The following is a 16,543-nucleotide window of genomic DNA, read 5'->3' as shown; positions in this document are numbered from 1 at the left end:
ATCACGATCCTGTAAAATCTCCCAAGGGCTTTCTACTCACTCAAGAAGGCAGTATTCAAACTCCTAAGCAATGCTGACATGGACACACTTGATCTAAAATCATTAAACCATACTACTCAACAAAGGGATGCAGAGACAGAAAGTAACTGACACAAAGTGATCTACGCATCTCTGCCTGGGTAGGCTGCTGACTGTTGATTTAGTTGTTCCTTCATTTCTTACAGAATGCCTGGCATATAGTAGAGAGTTCAGTAGGGTTTAAGGCACCCAAGGATCCCTTTATGTTGTTGACACTTAGTAGGATGGGAGAGACAACAAACAAGTAAATGCACAGATGACCAATATTATATCTTGAACAGGATTATGAAGAAAAGAATATGTGCTATAACAATGGATGAAGGACAGTTGGGTTCAATAGGACTGAGGAAATCTCTTTAGGATTACTTAGTGAATGCTAATTTGATGTCTACAGGGTGTTGGGAATGACACCATTGCTTACCATCTCTTTCACCAAGGTCCTTTCGCTGGCTTCCTGGCTAGCTTATTTTTCTGTGATATTCTAGTGTCTTCTTGTTAACACTGCTATATCAGGTGAGATCAGAGATGATACACTGAAAACTGTTTGTGAGGATCCATCCAAAAGAACCTATTGCATATCTGTAGTCCAGGAATGTGCCAATGAGCAATAGATACACACATGTGGATCTATTCAAAGACACGTGAAAATGAGTATTATTCCTTTTATTTTTTATCTTTAGTTTTGTAAAAAGGGGAAATTTACACAATGGAATTTGTGCAATGAAGCTTTATTTTTACATTCTACTAATGTAGGTTTTTAAATACTTGCAAATACTGCATTATATTTACTTAGTGCTCTTTTCTCTGTTTATCCATTCCTACACTTAACACAGATATTTGAGTTTTTGTCTGGATTGGCCACCAAGGGAAGTACAGCTTCTATTTTGGCTTGGTCATTTGGTGGCTTGTATTTGTAGCCTCTGGTTTATTTTAAAATTCTCCTTTGCAGCAAGACATGTCTATTTCTGAAGTTATTTACTATACTATGTGTGAGCCCCAAGCTATAACTTCTATATGCCTTATGGTTCAATCCACTACTGTGAAACAGCTAGGCAAGTCTAGTCACATTCCCCACTCTTTAATGTATTTCAGTAGATGAAGGAATATTGGCTGAGGATGCAGTAGCATACATCTTATGAGAAAATGGGTTGGCCTACCATCTTCTGCTTTGATATGGGCTCACTGCCAAACACACTCACAGCAATAAAATCATCCCATAACTTACAGTGATTAATGGGGAAAAGGAGCCTCTTCATTGCAGCTAAATTTTACAGATGACAGAACAAACAGGGGAAAGAAATGAAAGTTGCTCATAGCTGCATCCTGACCCCTGTAGAAGTTAGAGAAAAGTGTCACTATGGTTTTGCTTTGCTTATCTACTACAACAGGTGCCACCACCAGCCTGCAAACTATATACAGGAAAATTAGTAGTACTGAGATGCTGAGATACTAAATTTCAGAAAAATAGAATTTATTTTTTAACACTTATTTAGTAATTGGAACTCATGGTTTTGTCATGGCAATGACTTTAGGAATAAAACAATTAACATCACTCTTTATAATTCATCTGGGAAAGTGCTTTGGTCATTTAATCATAAGAGAACACGTGTTTTCAAATCATGAAAAATAAACATGATGAAAACTAAACAACATCAAATGCGGTAACTAAGACAGGAAAAGATGAAACATGACCAAGAAACATCACGCAAATCCTGTGTGTTTTCCTCCCAGTTTAAACAAAGTAAGCTAAGAGCTGTTGTGAATGCCCTTCTAATCAGTTGTCTTTTAAGAAGTGGGTGGTGGGCTGGAGAGATGGCTCAGTGTGCGTTGGTATATAATGTCATTTTTCAACTTATATTATTGAATTTAGATTATCAAGAACAACAGGTGCATATAGTTTTTCATGCATATCTTTATCTTCCATCTAATATATTTATAATGAAAACACAATGAGTCTCTGACAGAACTACAAACATTGTGTCTCAGCTTCAATAGCATTGGCTCTGCTCTTCCCTCTGCTGTGATAGCTATATTGAGAGGAGCTGATCATCCCAAGGGCAGAGTAGTTGTGCAAGTTGTAAATTAATGAAACAGGTTCTGCAAAAGACTAAATTCAGAAAGTATTGGTTTTAAGCCCAAACCTTGATTTTTTTCTTCCTAGGGGTGCTGAGTCTTTCAAACTCACGGACAACAATTTGCTCTTACTTACTAGAAAGGCAGGGCTCTTCTTTCCTAGTACCCCCAACAAAGAAGGCTCTGTGAATCCTCTTTGCATTCTAGCTGGACATAGGCGGTTTTGAAGAGAAACATCTGGGCTGCTAAGGGACTGGGGAGCATGTGGGGGAATTTTCTTCCTAGCACTAAATCAGGGCTTGTCGTAAAGATTTCTCATATACCAGGGTCAAGGAGAACTGTAAAATGAAGGAAGGAATAAATTCTGGGTTGCTAGAATCTTATTTCTCCCACTGACATACACAAGGCTTGGAAATCCACATGTTAAACATGCCTTGATAAATGTTTCCTCCATTTCTCCCTGTTAAAATAGGAAAGAGAAACGCTGCATATTGAGGTCTATCTTTTAAGGTTGAGATGTTCTTAGCTTCTGAACACAGTAACAGGCTTAGAAAAATGACAATTTCCTTTCCCCCACCTTTTTTGTTTTGTTTTTTTACTTTATAGTTTTAGTATAATGGAGCCAAACTGGCTTAGTCAGTGCTATCCAAATCACTGTTTGCAGTGATCAAAATGATTGATGGCTGCTTTGTCCAACATGAAAGCCACTAATCATTTGTGGCAAATGATCACCCTAAAATATGATTTGGGTAGCTAGGAAATAAATTTTTAAATTTCATTTAATTTGAATTAATTTAAACTTGAATATCTCTGTGTGGCTATATTTTTGGCACTGACAAAATGACCCGGAGGAAGGGATAAAGCCAGAGGTGATGTGGTTATGTACACTCACTAGAACTCTTAGATGTTCAAATTAGAACTATTTTAATGTTACATAATGGCATTGTTTCCCCAAAATGAATTTCCTGCCTTTTAATTTTTACAACAGGAAAAGAACGTACATTTTCAGATTAGGTCAACAGTTGAGTGAGTATGTTTTCAGGGACAATTTTCCTTCTCTGGTTAATGTAGGAAATTGATCTCTAAGTCATGCAAAGCGAAGTCAGTACCTGCTGGGGATGAAATATCATTTCACTCAGTAGTAATTGAACATGAGTTGTTGGAAAGGTACAGCATCCCAGTTTTGTTAGGGACTAGGTTTGCTGTTTTTAACAGACCCAGAGAACTGTCAAGTTTTAGAAAGGAGCATTAGAGAAAGGGTTCAAGTGTGGCAAAGTTCTTACAGTCCAGTTACATTTATAAAAGGGCAAAATAATCCCATGTTTTCACTGATTATTCATATATATATACACATGTGCATACATATCTATATATATACTGTATATATAATATATGTGATATATTATATATACACTATATATTATATTTACTACCATGTGATATATATATATATATATATATATATATATATATATATATATATACATATAGTAAATGGCCCCTCTTAATGTAATAAATATTCCAGTTTTTCATGTTATATAATTCATGCAGTGTCAAAAATGCTTAAAATTAGTTTCTATTCCCATGAACTTCTTTAATTGTGTAAAAAGTATGCTTTTTCATAGGTAGTTACAGTATGACAGAATTATCTAGGGGTTAATGGTTTTATTGCATAAACTGCGAAAGTGGCATTTATGTAAGAGTTGTGGCAAAATGTTAATAGCAAACAATGTGGTGGCTTTTAATTTGGGCTCACATCCTCATCTTTATTGTCTTCTGTGCTCCTGCTGCCTGAAAATCGGACACTGTGGGTGATGTGCAAGGGGACTAGTGCAGCTGCCCTGAGCTGCTCATGCATATCTTGTCTCTGTTCTATGATCAATGGCATCATGTTGGGAGCTTGAAATTGGCTTTGGTGAGAGAATCTACAGCAGGAAATTGTCAAACACTACCAATAAAGGTTGTTTGCTTTGGGGAGAGATGGTTATAAAACATTTGCCAGTACCACTTCTAGACATGGAGATGACTAACTTAATGCTAATTATGATGACAGAAAGAAGTGAAGACAGAAAAATCACAGAACTTCTTTCCATCTGTTCCTGTCTCCCCAGTGCCACTGATGATTTCCATATGCCACTCCGGAGGGAGTAATGAATAACTCAAAGTGCCACAGTTATCAGTACAGCCTTCGTAAGCTTTGGATAATTATTTATAAACCTTTTATATAAACACAATTGCCAATAAGAAGAAATTAGGAACTGAAGTTGGGGGACTTCAAAGCTGCAGCTCAGTTTTCTTAGTGACCCACCTTCTCTCACATGGTCAAGTAATTATAGTAGTTGACGAATGAATCTTCCACATTCATGAACAATATTGACATGAGTAGTCAAACATGGCTTCGTGGTGGAACCATACCCTTCGGAGATTATGGCTGATTTTGATAACACTAGAAACAAATATACCACCTTTGTGAGGTTAGTTAAATATTGTCACATGATATCCAGGGCTGACTGACCCTTTCTGAGTACTAGGAATGCCTCTTTAATGTCATCCTACACTGTAAGTTGCATCTGGAATACTGTGCCATCAATCATCTTATTGGATCTTCTCCTCCTGACTTAAGAAATGAAGGGTTTGATGATGGGAAAACAGAGGTTCTAGGAAAATGAATGAAGAAATTATGAATATCTATGAAAAATATCACCCTTCTCTTCTATTTACCTCCTGTCAACTTCCTTCTATGAATGTTTTACTAAGGCAGAGGAGCTAGGCGACTGGATAGATGATATGTACAACGTGTCAGCTGAAAACGTTGGCCGCTTATAATAGTACTTCTACAAATATTTTCAAAAACAGAAGAGAAACGGCACTGAGAAGGGTCTAATAAGGCTGAGTTGTTAGAGGAATACTTTTACCAAAGGGAATTGGCTCACTTTTTCTTTCCTGTCTCCATTTGGAACTTTGCATAATTTTTCAACACTCCTATGTTGTTGTGTGCAGGTCTGAGGCTCCTTGTCTTAATTGGACACAACGGTTTCAAAGCCTGCATTCTCCAGAACATCAGGAGGTAGGACACCAGAGTGCCCCACCTTACCTGGATCTGATTCAGAAAACCTCTCTTCTGTCCCCAGAGAATGCATCTTCCCAATACATTTCAACAATGCTGCAATGAACCCTACAGTGTTAGGTGAGCCTACCAGTCGGCAATCTTGGGCCAGAAGAGTGTGTTCATGGAGATGAATTGCCAAATTCTTGAAAGCTAGGTGCTTGCTTAGAAAGACAGAAGTTTTGGCAGCACCTAAACAGATTCTGTCTGGAAAGATCTCTCCTTAGAGCAAGAGCCCTGCTACAAGTGGAGATCAGCATATCCTAACATGACAATCCTGTAATGCTGATTTTCTCATGTGAGTAAGCATGTTAAATATATAAGAGTTCAGCTTCCTTTTCTCAGTTGGAAGTTCACACATTTCAGAAAGCAATCTACCTTTTGGGAGAATATTGTAAGAAAACAAAGAGACTTGCTTCGAGTATAGAGCCAGGCAGTAACACATTATCTGTACTGCTCTGCTTTCTGAGCATGCCTAAGGGATAAAGGAATGTCAGAAAGAAAACACAAAATCAAAACTATGGCAACTTATAAGACCGAAATAAAATGAAACATGAGATGCTGCACATAGCAAGTTCACCGCAGATACCCGTTGAGGTTATTATGATGTTCCATTGGATGTTGATGTGGGAAGCATTGAGTTAAAGGTGCATTGTTTACCCACCCACAATTCATATCCCATAACAGTCAGACTTTGAACACTGGCTTTATTGTTGTAAGTTTAAAAATTCTGCTAGATACATTTATTACACACACACACACACAAATAAACCCACCCTATTTCTTTTACAGATATCTGACTGTACTGTCATCATTTGTTCTCATTGTTATTTCCAAGTCATGTTGCAATTCTGTTTATTCATTTTTCTATATGTTGCCATAATTTTAACCCAACTACCCTATATCTCTTGTTGGGAATGCTGCAATGTTTTCCCTCTTTCCCTTCTTATTTTTTTTTTTTTTAATTTCCCACCCTATCACATAGAAACTTAAGTGATTAGAGAAAAGGGTCAAACAACCACTTATGTCCACCAGCATTCATCTTTTGCTCTTCCAGTGATCTCTAAATTCCGTTGCACACAAGGGTTTAATTGGCCTCAAGTTCTCTTGGTTCTTTGATATATTAATCCCTTTTGCCTGAAATACCCCAACACTGTGACTTATTCTTGATATTGATGTCTCATTGTCATCCTTTATACACCATCATGATTGCTCTATAGACAGACATTCCTTATTACTTTATGTGAGATGCCCACAAGCAGCCAACCTAACTATCATTTTTGTTGCCTTTTTCCTGATATAAATAGGGTTGTCTTAAAAAATTTATTGGTTTATTGCTTGTGTCTCCCCCAAACTCGGTAATAATATAAGCTCCAATGAAATAGGTAAATGTTCTATCATATTCCTCAGTCAATTTCTAGGTATCAGAAATCATGTGTGGAATTATTTTTTTTCTCATTACAAGTACCAGATTCACTGAGAACTTAATTTGTTATCAACACTTGCGCGCAGTGGCTTTACCTGCAAATCCTTAGTTTCTTATTGTCTATAAGTACATACATTTAAGCTTATTTTACACATAGAAATATAAGTAATATGGCCAAAGTAATATGGTTGTTTGTTGTAAACCAATGGAGACTATCTGTGGAGTCATTTTCAAATTTTTCAAATCCTGATTAAAAATAGTCAAATAAATGAATATTTAGTGTATATCATCTAGAAAGTGTAAATTAAGTGTTTTTAATGATGTTATTACTCATATTTGAATAGTTTTTTTATCCTATTGCCTTGTTTTGTCTGGGTATTTGTGAAAGTTATAGGAGGGCCTGAAGAAAGTTGTTTAGTGGTTGGGCAAATGCCCAGCACACTCGAGACCGCAGCTTCAGTCTGCAGCACAGAAAGAAACAATGTTTGAGAGCCGAGTGTGCTGCTGTGACAGCAGTGGAAACTCTTCAGTGTAGACTCGCTCTATAGATAGTCTACGTAGCTATGCCTACAGTCCAGTTTGCTGATCATCTGCCGTTAGGCCATCTCAAACACCCTCATGGACTGCAAATCTTTATTTTAAGTTGGAGAATCTAATGGTACTCAATGTTGTACAAACTTTACTTATGATTGGTGTTATACTTCTATGGAACTATAAAATCTTTCTTAGTGGTTCGGAGCCATTCAACACTATCTAAGCTTTACTACTTCTAAATTGAATTCTGAGTAAGCATAGTGGCTGAGCAGCCTGAGAAACTCCAGGCCTACTTCTTTTTGTGCGTGTGGCTTTATCACTGTTTTTGCTACTTTATTGTTATTATGTTTCTTTTTTTACATATACATTTATATTATTACACATAAATAAAATAAACTACCTAGTACAGGAAGAACCATGAAACAATCAGGAATTAAATAAATGTTACATTCATAGTGTTTTGGCTATTTGTATTTGGCAGTGTTGAAGAAAACGTCTTTCCTATTTTGGTGATCTAAAATTCTGAATGTAAATCAGTATCTATCATATCTCATTTCTACCAACTTAAAACATCTATGTAGACCTAAAAACATCTTAACCCCTTAAGAACTAAGTTTAATTGTAAAACTAAACTATCTTGTCTTCAACCCCATTAGAGCCTTGAGAAGGAATAAAACTTAATTACCCGAGTGAACCAGAAGTGCAGGTAAACAGCCTCCAAAATGAAAAAATGACAAAGACAGTTAGCTCCCTGACCAGTCACCCAAAACTCTTTATAACGTTGGAGCATCATATTCAGTCTTCTGGCCCAATATCTCTGACAGACATATTTGTAGGGCAGGAACTATTGAGGACTGCTTAACCTGTTTTGGCAGAGTTTGGCTGTTGACTGCCTGCATCCAAGCTTGCCCTTTTTTAGGCAGAATTATGTCTGTGGCAGAAACGAGGGCAGTTTTCTCAGTGGCTTGTCTGCCATATTTGAAGGCATCTCCATAAGGATGTTTTTTGATGCTCATCATCTTCTTTGAGGCAGGCTGCATGTTGCCAGGAGTTAACCTATCTAGTTGTCAAAGAATCTTTAAAATAATAAAACCATATTTAAACGTCATATTCTATAGGGTCTGAGGTTTTTGAAGACATTATCTATTTTACCTTATATATCTATAGAATCTTACTTATCCGTTAAACCTAGGATATATATTCTTGTGACAAAAATATAATAGTAATTGACATGATCATGATTTGATCACTAACAATTAGCTTGTATTACTTAATTATTTTAAACAGCCTGCAATACCACTTTTAAATTATTGAAAGTAAATCTTGTATTATAATTGAGTCATATTGCTACAATACCTCATATTAGATGTATATATATAGAGAGTATATATATATATATAATGTGTATATATATATAGTATGTGTGTGTATGAAGAATAATCTTAAATTTGAATTCTATACTAATGTATCAAAATTAACCTTTTTTGCATCAATATACTAAATTCTGTACCAATGAATTAAAAATAACCTTATTTGTGAGTAACAATTAAGACCTTAAGTTGAGGAGTAGATTCAATAATCTACTTTTGTCCTGTCATCCCTATATATTTCTATATCCCCTTCTTTCTTTTCAATGCCTATATCAATACCTACAAAAGAAAGATAAAGAAAAAGAGAGACATCCCTGAGTACAACCTCATTTTCTTTCTGAATAAGACCAATAATAATTTATTTAATCCTGTCCACAATACTTGCTTTTTTTTACAGCAACTGCATCTCAGCTTTGATAAAGAAAAGGGGATGAATATTCTTTGCGTGTGTGTGTGTGCATGTGTGTGCATGTATGTGTATGTTTGTGTATGCCCGTGCATGAGCACATGTGTGCACACATATGTATGCATGTAGACATTAGAGGAAACATTATAAGAGGCAGTTTTCTCCTTCCGGTGTATGGGTCTCAGGGATAGATGTGACATCATCAGTCTTGGTAGCAGGTACCTTTACTTGCTGAGCCATCTTTCTGGCCTTGTATATTCTTTTAAGTTTTAAGATACTCAATTAATTTGGACAAAACACCCTGATACTCAAGCCAAGTTAATGTGAAACATAATGTGTTCAGGGAAATAATTTATTTAGAGTAGGTTTCTTATGGTCTCATCTCAAAGTTAGTATACAGATAAAAATAATGGTATGTGTGAAAATAATGATATATGTAAAATAATATATATGTTAATATATGTACACTGTTAAAGAGAAGTATATGCTTTCTTAAATATGTTAAGCTGAGGGTTTCAGTATTTTGAGTTTTCAGGTCATTAGAATATTTGTATATACATAATGAGATAGCTTGGCTATGGGTCACAAGTGTGAGTACAGATTCACCTATGTGAATACTTGACACCATAGAAAAGGTATATATAACACCATATTTAAGTCTGCCTGTGGTTTGACTTTGATATATCATGTGCTATAAATTTCTTGAGGACTCTAGTGAAAAATTGAGATCCCCTAGAGCTCCGAAAGAATGTGTTGAGAATGGCTGAAACCCCAGCATTGTGAAAAAACATAATATATAATATACAGGGTGAATAGAGAAGTATAAAAATCTATGCATAGTACACGTTGAGATGAGGTGTTTCATTATTATAAATCCCTATGGATCTGATGATGTCATTTGATCTATCTAAAGGAGGAACCTAAAAAACAAACTTAGAAATTCATGTGGATTCTGTCTTTTATTTCCTATGCAGTATGATCTATCAAATGACATTGGTGAGCATTACAGAAGTGCTCAAAATTTACTCAGTGCTGTCTGGTTAACTTGAGTATGTGATGGTTGCAGATGTACCCACTTCCTTGGCTTGTTTCTCATGCTTTGATATTACAAAGAGGAACTCTATTTTTGTTAAGGCAAACCTTGCATCTGTTTCCTGGAGGTTATATCTCATTTTAAGTCTTTTTTTTTCAATACTAAGTTGCATCCTGTATAAGAATTCTGACCATGTGGTATCCAAATGGCTTAGTGGCTATAGGTGCTGCCACCATACATGATGGCATGATTTCAATCCATAGAGCCCACATGGTGGAAGGAAGAACTGACTCTGGTAAGTTGTCTGCTGCCTTTTATGTGTGTGCTATGACACATGTGCTCCTCTCTACTATACATAAAACCAACAACCAACCAACAAAACAAATGTAAAAAAAAAATGGAGCTGAGAATGTTGACCATCATGTGAGCATTAAATAGGGAGAAGGTAAATATTTTCAAACTATTTGCAAACTTTCTTTTTTCTTGGCATTTTCTTTTCTCTATTCTATTGCCTGTTCAGTTTCTACGAGTTGGAAGTAATGCAGGACGGAGAAAAAAATAACAGTGAAAAACGCCTTTCTAGATTTAGTCCCCAAAGGCTACATTTTTAAAACAGAGTTAAGACTGGGTAGATCTGAGGGAAATATAAAAAAAATGAGAAAATAACCCTTGGAAAAACATCAGATGGGAGGGTCCGTTGAGGGGTAGATTGATGAAGACAGGCTGAGAGGGTATAAAATTGACTCTTGTGTTTAAGGAGAAAGCATGATTAGATTTTCCAGAGAGAAAAGGTGCTTGGGTCTTTTTTTCTTGGCCATAAGCCATGGAGAAAACATGACCAAGAGAAGAGGAAATATTGCTGTATGAAATAAATGGAAGGGACAAGCAAGATAGTCACACACACTGAGGGAAATCTTCGTAAGCAAGGAGAGAAGACTGTACAAAGAGGCCACTGTGAAGCAAAGTGTGGATGGGGCTTGAAGATCTGACCTGGAACCTCCAATCTCCTCTCACTCATTCTAGATGAATCAGTGTGGTGGGAAGACAACAGCAGAGGAGTCTTTTAATTCTAACACACATGTGTCATCGCTTGTATAAAGTTTAGCTTTACAATGTGCAGTTTCATGAAGATCCCAGTGTGACCATCTTTTAAGGAGCCACCAGTTCAGGTTTTCCTCTCTAGAATATGACACCAAGTAGGCTGGGTTTGACAACATTGTCTCTTCTGTTTTTTTAAAAATTTTTATTAATTTATTCAGATTACAACTCAATTGTTATCCCATCATGTGTATCCTCCCATTCCTCCCTCCCTCCCGCTTTCACCCTATTCCCCTCCCCTAGGTCTATGACTGAGAGGGACCTTCCCCCAACTATATGGTTATAGGCTATCAAGTCTCATCTTGGTATCCTGCTTATTCTTTCTTTGAGTGCTATCAGGCCTCCCCACCAAGGAGAAGTGGTAAAATATGGAGCACCAGAGTTCATGTCAAAGTTAGTGTCCACTCTCCACATAACTATGGAGAATGTCCTGTCCATTGGGTAGATCAGAGTAGGGGTTCTATGTTTACTATTATATTGTCATTGGTTAGTGACATAGCAGACCCCCCTGGGCCCTAATCCACCCATCATGATGTTCTTCTTCTTTTAAGTTTTCAGGACCCTCTAGGTCCTTCTATTTCCCCATCTCCTATATTTCTCTTACCTAGAATCTCAGTAAGATGTCCTCACATCTATCCCAATCTCCTGGTAAGTGAAGACTTTCGTGGCACATGCCTTTTGGGCTAGTGCCCAATTATAAGTGAGTATATACCATGTGAGTCTTTCTGCTTCTGGGTTAACTCAGTATGACCATCTCTAGTCCCATCCATTTGTCCTCAAATTTCAGGATTTCCTTGTTTTTAATAGCTGAGTAGTATTCCATGGTGTAAAGTACCACAATTTCTTTATCCACTCTTCAACTGAGGGGCATTTAAGCTGTTTCCATGTTCTGGCTCTTATGAATAAGGGTGTTATGAATATGGTTGAGCATATGTCCTTGTTGTGTGGTGGAGCATTTTCTGTGTATATTCCAAGGAGTGGAACAACTGAGTCTTGAGGGAGCCCTATTCCCAGTTTTCTGAGAAAGCGCCAGATAGATTTCCAAAGTGGTGTACAATTTTGCATTCCCACCAGCAATGAAGGAGTGTTCCTCTTTCTCCACATCCTTGCCAGCATGTGGTGTCACTTGAATTTTTGATCTTAGCTATTCTGATGGGTGTAAGATAGAATCTCAGAGTTGTTTTGATTTGCATTTCCCTGGTGACTAAAGAGGTTGAACATTTAAGTGTTTTTCAGCCATTTGATATTCCTCTGTTGAGAATTCTCTGTTTATTTCTGAGCCCCATTTCTCAATTGGGTTATTTGGTTTGGTGGTGTTTAATTTCTTGAGTTCTTTATATATTTTGGATATTAGACCTTTGTCAGATGTAGGGTTGGTGAAGATCTTTTCCCAGTCTGTAGGCTGTCGCTTTGTTCTCTTGACAGTGTCTCCTGCCTTACAGAAGCTTCTCAGCCTCATGAGGTCCCATTTATTAATTGTTGACCTTAAGGCCTGGTCTGTTGGTGTTCTTTTCAGGAGTCTCTTCTGTTTTGAGAGAACATCTATATGTACTACCTTAGGCTGACAGACTCTAGGTAAAAACTGTCTTGGCACCTTTCTGCCTTTCATAGTAAGTGACCTGGGGTGAAATCGGAAATTCGGTAAGAAGTCTATCTGAGGCCTAGTAAATATCATAACTGCAGAGTACTGAAGATTTCGGGACAGTATCCTCTATCAGAGGAAAGAATGGTGATCATGATACTATGAGAGATAGCAACCTGATCTCCTGAATCTATATAAATGTGACTTTACCTAGACAAGTCTTCAGAGATGCAGTTAAGTTATGGGGAGTATTCTGAATAATACAGGTGACCATAAAATGTAGTCTTTGTGTGTGTGTGTGTGTGTGTGTGTGTGTGTGTGTGAGAGAGAGAGAGAGAGAGAGAGAGAGAGAGAGAGAGAGAGAGAGAGAGAGACAGAGAGAGAGAGAGACAGAGAGAGAGACAGAGAGAGAGAGAGAGGCAGAGAGAGAGAGAGAGACAGAGAGACAGAAAGAGACAGAGAGAGAGAGAGAGAGAGAGAGAGAGAGAGAGAGAGAGAGAGAGAGAGAGAGAGAGAGAGAGAAAGGAGGTGGGGGCAGAGGAGAATAAGGAATAGACAGAGAAAGGAAGATAGTGTGTGGAAAAGGCTCACATGAGAGAATTTTTATTTCATTGAAGGTGACAGCTGGTGATGACACTTTAATCTTTGGATTGATTATGCTTTAGCATCTGACTATTTGTCGGGCATGAGCTATTCCCATCTACAGATCAGCCTAGAAGGTGGAAGGTGTTTTTCCCATCTGAAACGTTCTGTTTTGTTGGTACATATCTCTATGTACAAAAATATGTGAGTTTTAGAAAGAATTATAAATTATTATATGTTAAATATGTATTATATTGTCAGTGTCATCAGTGCTGGTATTGTTTAAGCAACTCTTGGGAATATACTTTTTTAGCAACTATATAATATTCTCCCCATGATTCTAAAAATAGTTAATACATGCTTTTAAAATGTATTGCTTGTCAAATGTTTAACAATATCATAAATAATTTGAGAAATATCCCATATATACATCATTGTAAATGTATCTGAATATATTTATATTTACATATTTATAAAATAACAGATTCAGAGTAATGTACACTATACAGTTGTTTTCTAAAGCACTGTAACAAAGCATACTCCTGCTGTAGTATTTGGGAGTGGCCACAACATTGCATGATCACCAACACTGCCATTAACCTAGTAAGGCCACCTGCATAGCCATCATTATCTTTGGGTGCTAACAAACAGGTTTGATTAGCGCATACATAAAACATTACCCATGACTGAACCGAACTTAGTAATGAACTGAAAAGTCGCACATGCAGAAGAAACAGCGACTTGGCATTTTTCTCTCGAGGGTTCCACATCCATTAAGGTAACTTTCTAAATTTTTCTTTTCCCTTCTGGATTGCATTTTGGTTTCTGAGACTCACTAACAATGCATGAAGAAGCTAATAGCTCAGAGGGAGCCATTTGCATTAGCAACTTGGGTTAATTTTCTATTGTGGCCATGACAAATGGCTAAATATTTAATGGCCTAAAACAACAAAATTTATGGTCTCACGCTCCTTAGGTCAGCTTTCAGCGTGCTTGGCTGCTTTCCCTGCTGTGGATGCTGAAAAGTGAAAGTTCCAGAGAAGAGGGTTTTCCTAGCCTCAGTCAGGGTGTAGTAGGTTTAGATATGAGTGCTGAAAGGATTCATGTCTTCCTTGCTTTCTTTCAGTTGGGAGTCATTTTCAGCTTCTAGGGGATGCCTGTATTTCTTGGTTTATGGACGTCTGTCTCTAAAGACTTTTTTTTTTTTTTTTTTTTTTTTGCCTTAGAAGGTTTTTTTTTTCTCTTTCTCTGTGAATGATATAGCAAATCGTTGAATGACTAAAATATTGACATCTCATAGTAAATATGCTATTCTTTTAATTTTTTTCTTTCATTTTTAGAACTTCACGCATATATACAATGAAGTATGATAAGATCTGCCCTCCCTCAAATTCACTGTCCTTTCATGCTCTTCCTTCCCACAGACAGCTGTGTTCATCATCGCCTCCCCCTCCCCACCAGGCTCAGGGAACATGGTGGAAGATGAGAGGAGAGACTGTAGAAGCCAGAGGTGGGAGTGCTGTGAGATGCCATCCCCTAGATACCCTTGACTTTACAGCAGCCATGATTATCGGAACATGGCCTTCACAAGACTAAGGCAGCCACATTTCCTGGATAGTTGGGGAGTTGCTCTGCAGGCCCTATCCCTTAACCCTTAATCCCCCAAAGAAGCTGAGTATTTATTGGTGTGGATAGTTCCTAGGAAAGGGAGATTCATTATTTTGTGAAGATATGGGCGCTGGCAGGCTTCTTATGCCCCACTAGACAGACCCACTCCCACACACATAGGGCAAATCTAAGTAGAGTTCAGTGAATTATCCAAATCATTTTGAAGGACCTAGATTGAGTTTTTTGTTTTTGTTTTTTTGTTTTTTGTTTTTTGTTTTTTGTTTTTATGGACACTTTCTTCTGTCATCTCAGCTGTCTCCTTGTACCCAGCAGAGTTTTTCTACTTTTAGGTTTCTGTGATTGTGTTGGGCTCACTAGGATAGTCTGTATGTCTCTTCTGCAGAGTCCTTCTGCTATGAAAGGTAACATCTGAGTAGGCTTTAATGATGACCATGGTCTTTGAAGATACATTCTTCATCTTTCCATACAGCTTAATTTTTATGTTTGGTTAGCCACATCAGGATAAAGAAGCAACAGGAACGACATCCATTATTTAGTCAAGTGCAATGCCCAGATTTAAATATCTTCAGCTTTTTTGACAGTAAACTCTATATAAAAGGGTATTTGAACCTTTACGAGATTGGCAATGTAGCACAGAAATTGTCAAATTTCATTTAGAAAGCAAATTGCTTTTGGAAGGGAGCTGCTAATCCAGACTGAGCAGGAACTATTTGATTAAAAAGCTTTATTTATTTATTTACACATTCTTTTTAAAATATACATTGAACTATTCTTTATTCATGACATTATGTTTTTTTTCCAGGCACTTTCAAGATCACAGTTTATTTATTACTTTAGATTAAAAGATAGTATACATATTAGGGATCCCTTAAAATTCAGCTCTAAAGTTATATGCTTCTAGTATTTTTGCATCAGATGTTAACCAAAAGTTTCCAGACACCTGAAAGTCCCACTGTTAACATGAACTATAGTAATAAAACTTTGATATTTAATTTGTTCAGACAATTATGTTTTTTTAAATTCTATTCACTTTGCATACTTTTTGCAGCCCCCTCCCTCCTATCCTCCAAGTCCTACCCTCCCTCTTCTCCCTTCCCCCCCACCCCCATCCCCTTTTTCTCAGAGAAGGAATGTGTTTCTCTCCCACCCCCACCATGTGCCATCCCACATTTCCACTTTACCTCACCTCAGGACTAAATGCTTCCTCTACCACCGAGGCCAGACAAGGCAGCCCAGCTAGGGAAAAGTGACTCAATAGGAGGCAACTGCATCCATGTCAGTGACAGCCTCCGCCCCAGTTGCTAAGGGACCCAGAAGAAGACTGAGATGGACATCAGATCCGTAAGTGTAGGAGGCCTAGGTCTAGCCCATGCTTTCCCTGTTGGTGTTGGTTCCGTCTCTATGAGCTGCCATGGGGCTAGGTTAGTTGACCTTGTTGGTCTTTCTGTGGTATTCCTGTCCACTCCAGGTCCCTCTATCCTTCCTCCAACTCTTCCACGAGATTCTCAGATCTCCATCTAATGTTTGATTGTGAGTCTCAGCATCTGTTTTGAGCTGCTTCTGGGTAGAGTTTCTCAGAGGACAGTTAGCTCTGCTTATGCCTTCAAGTTTAGTAGAGTATTATTA

The sequence above is a fragment of the Acomys russatus genome, chromosome 27 (assembly GCF_903995435.1).
Source record: "Acomys russatus chromosome 27, mAcoRus1.1, whole genome shotgun sequence".
In the NCBI taxonomy this organism is placed as follows: domain Eukaryota; kingdom Metazoa; phylum Chordata; class Mammalia; order Rodentia; family Muridae; genus Acomys; species Acomys russatus.
Note: the sequence above shows the minus strand (reverse complement) of the source record.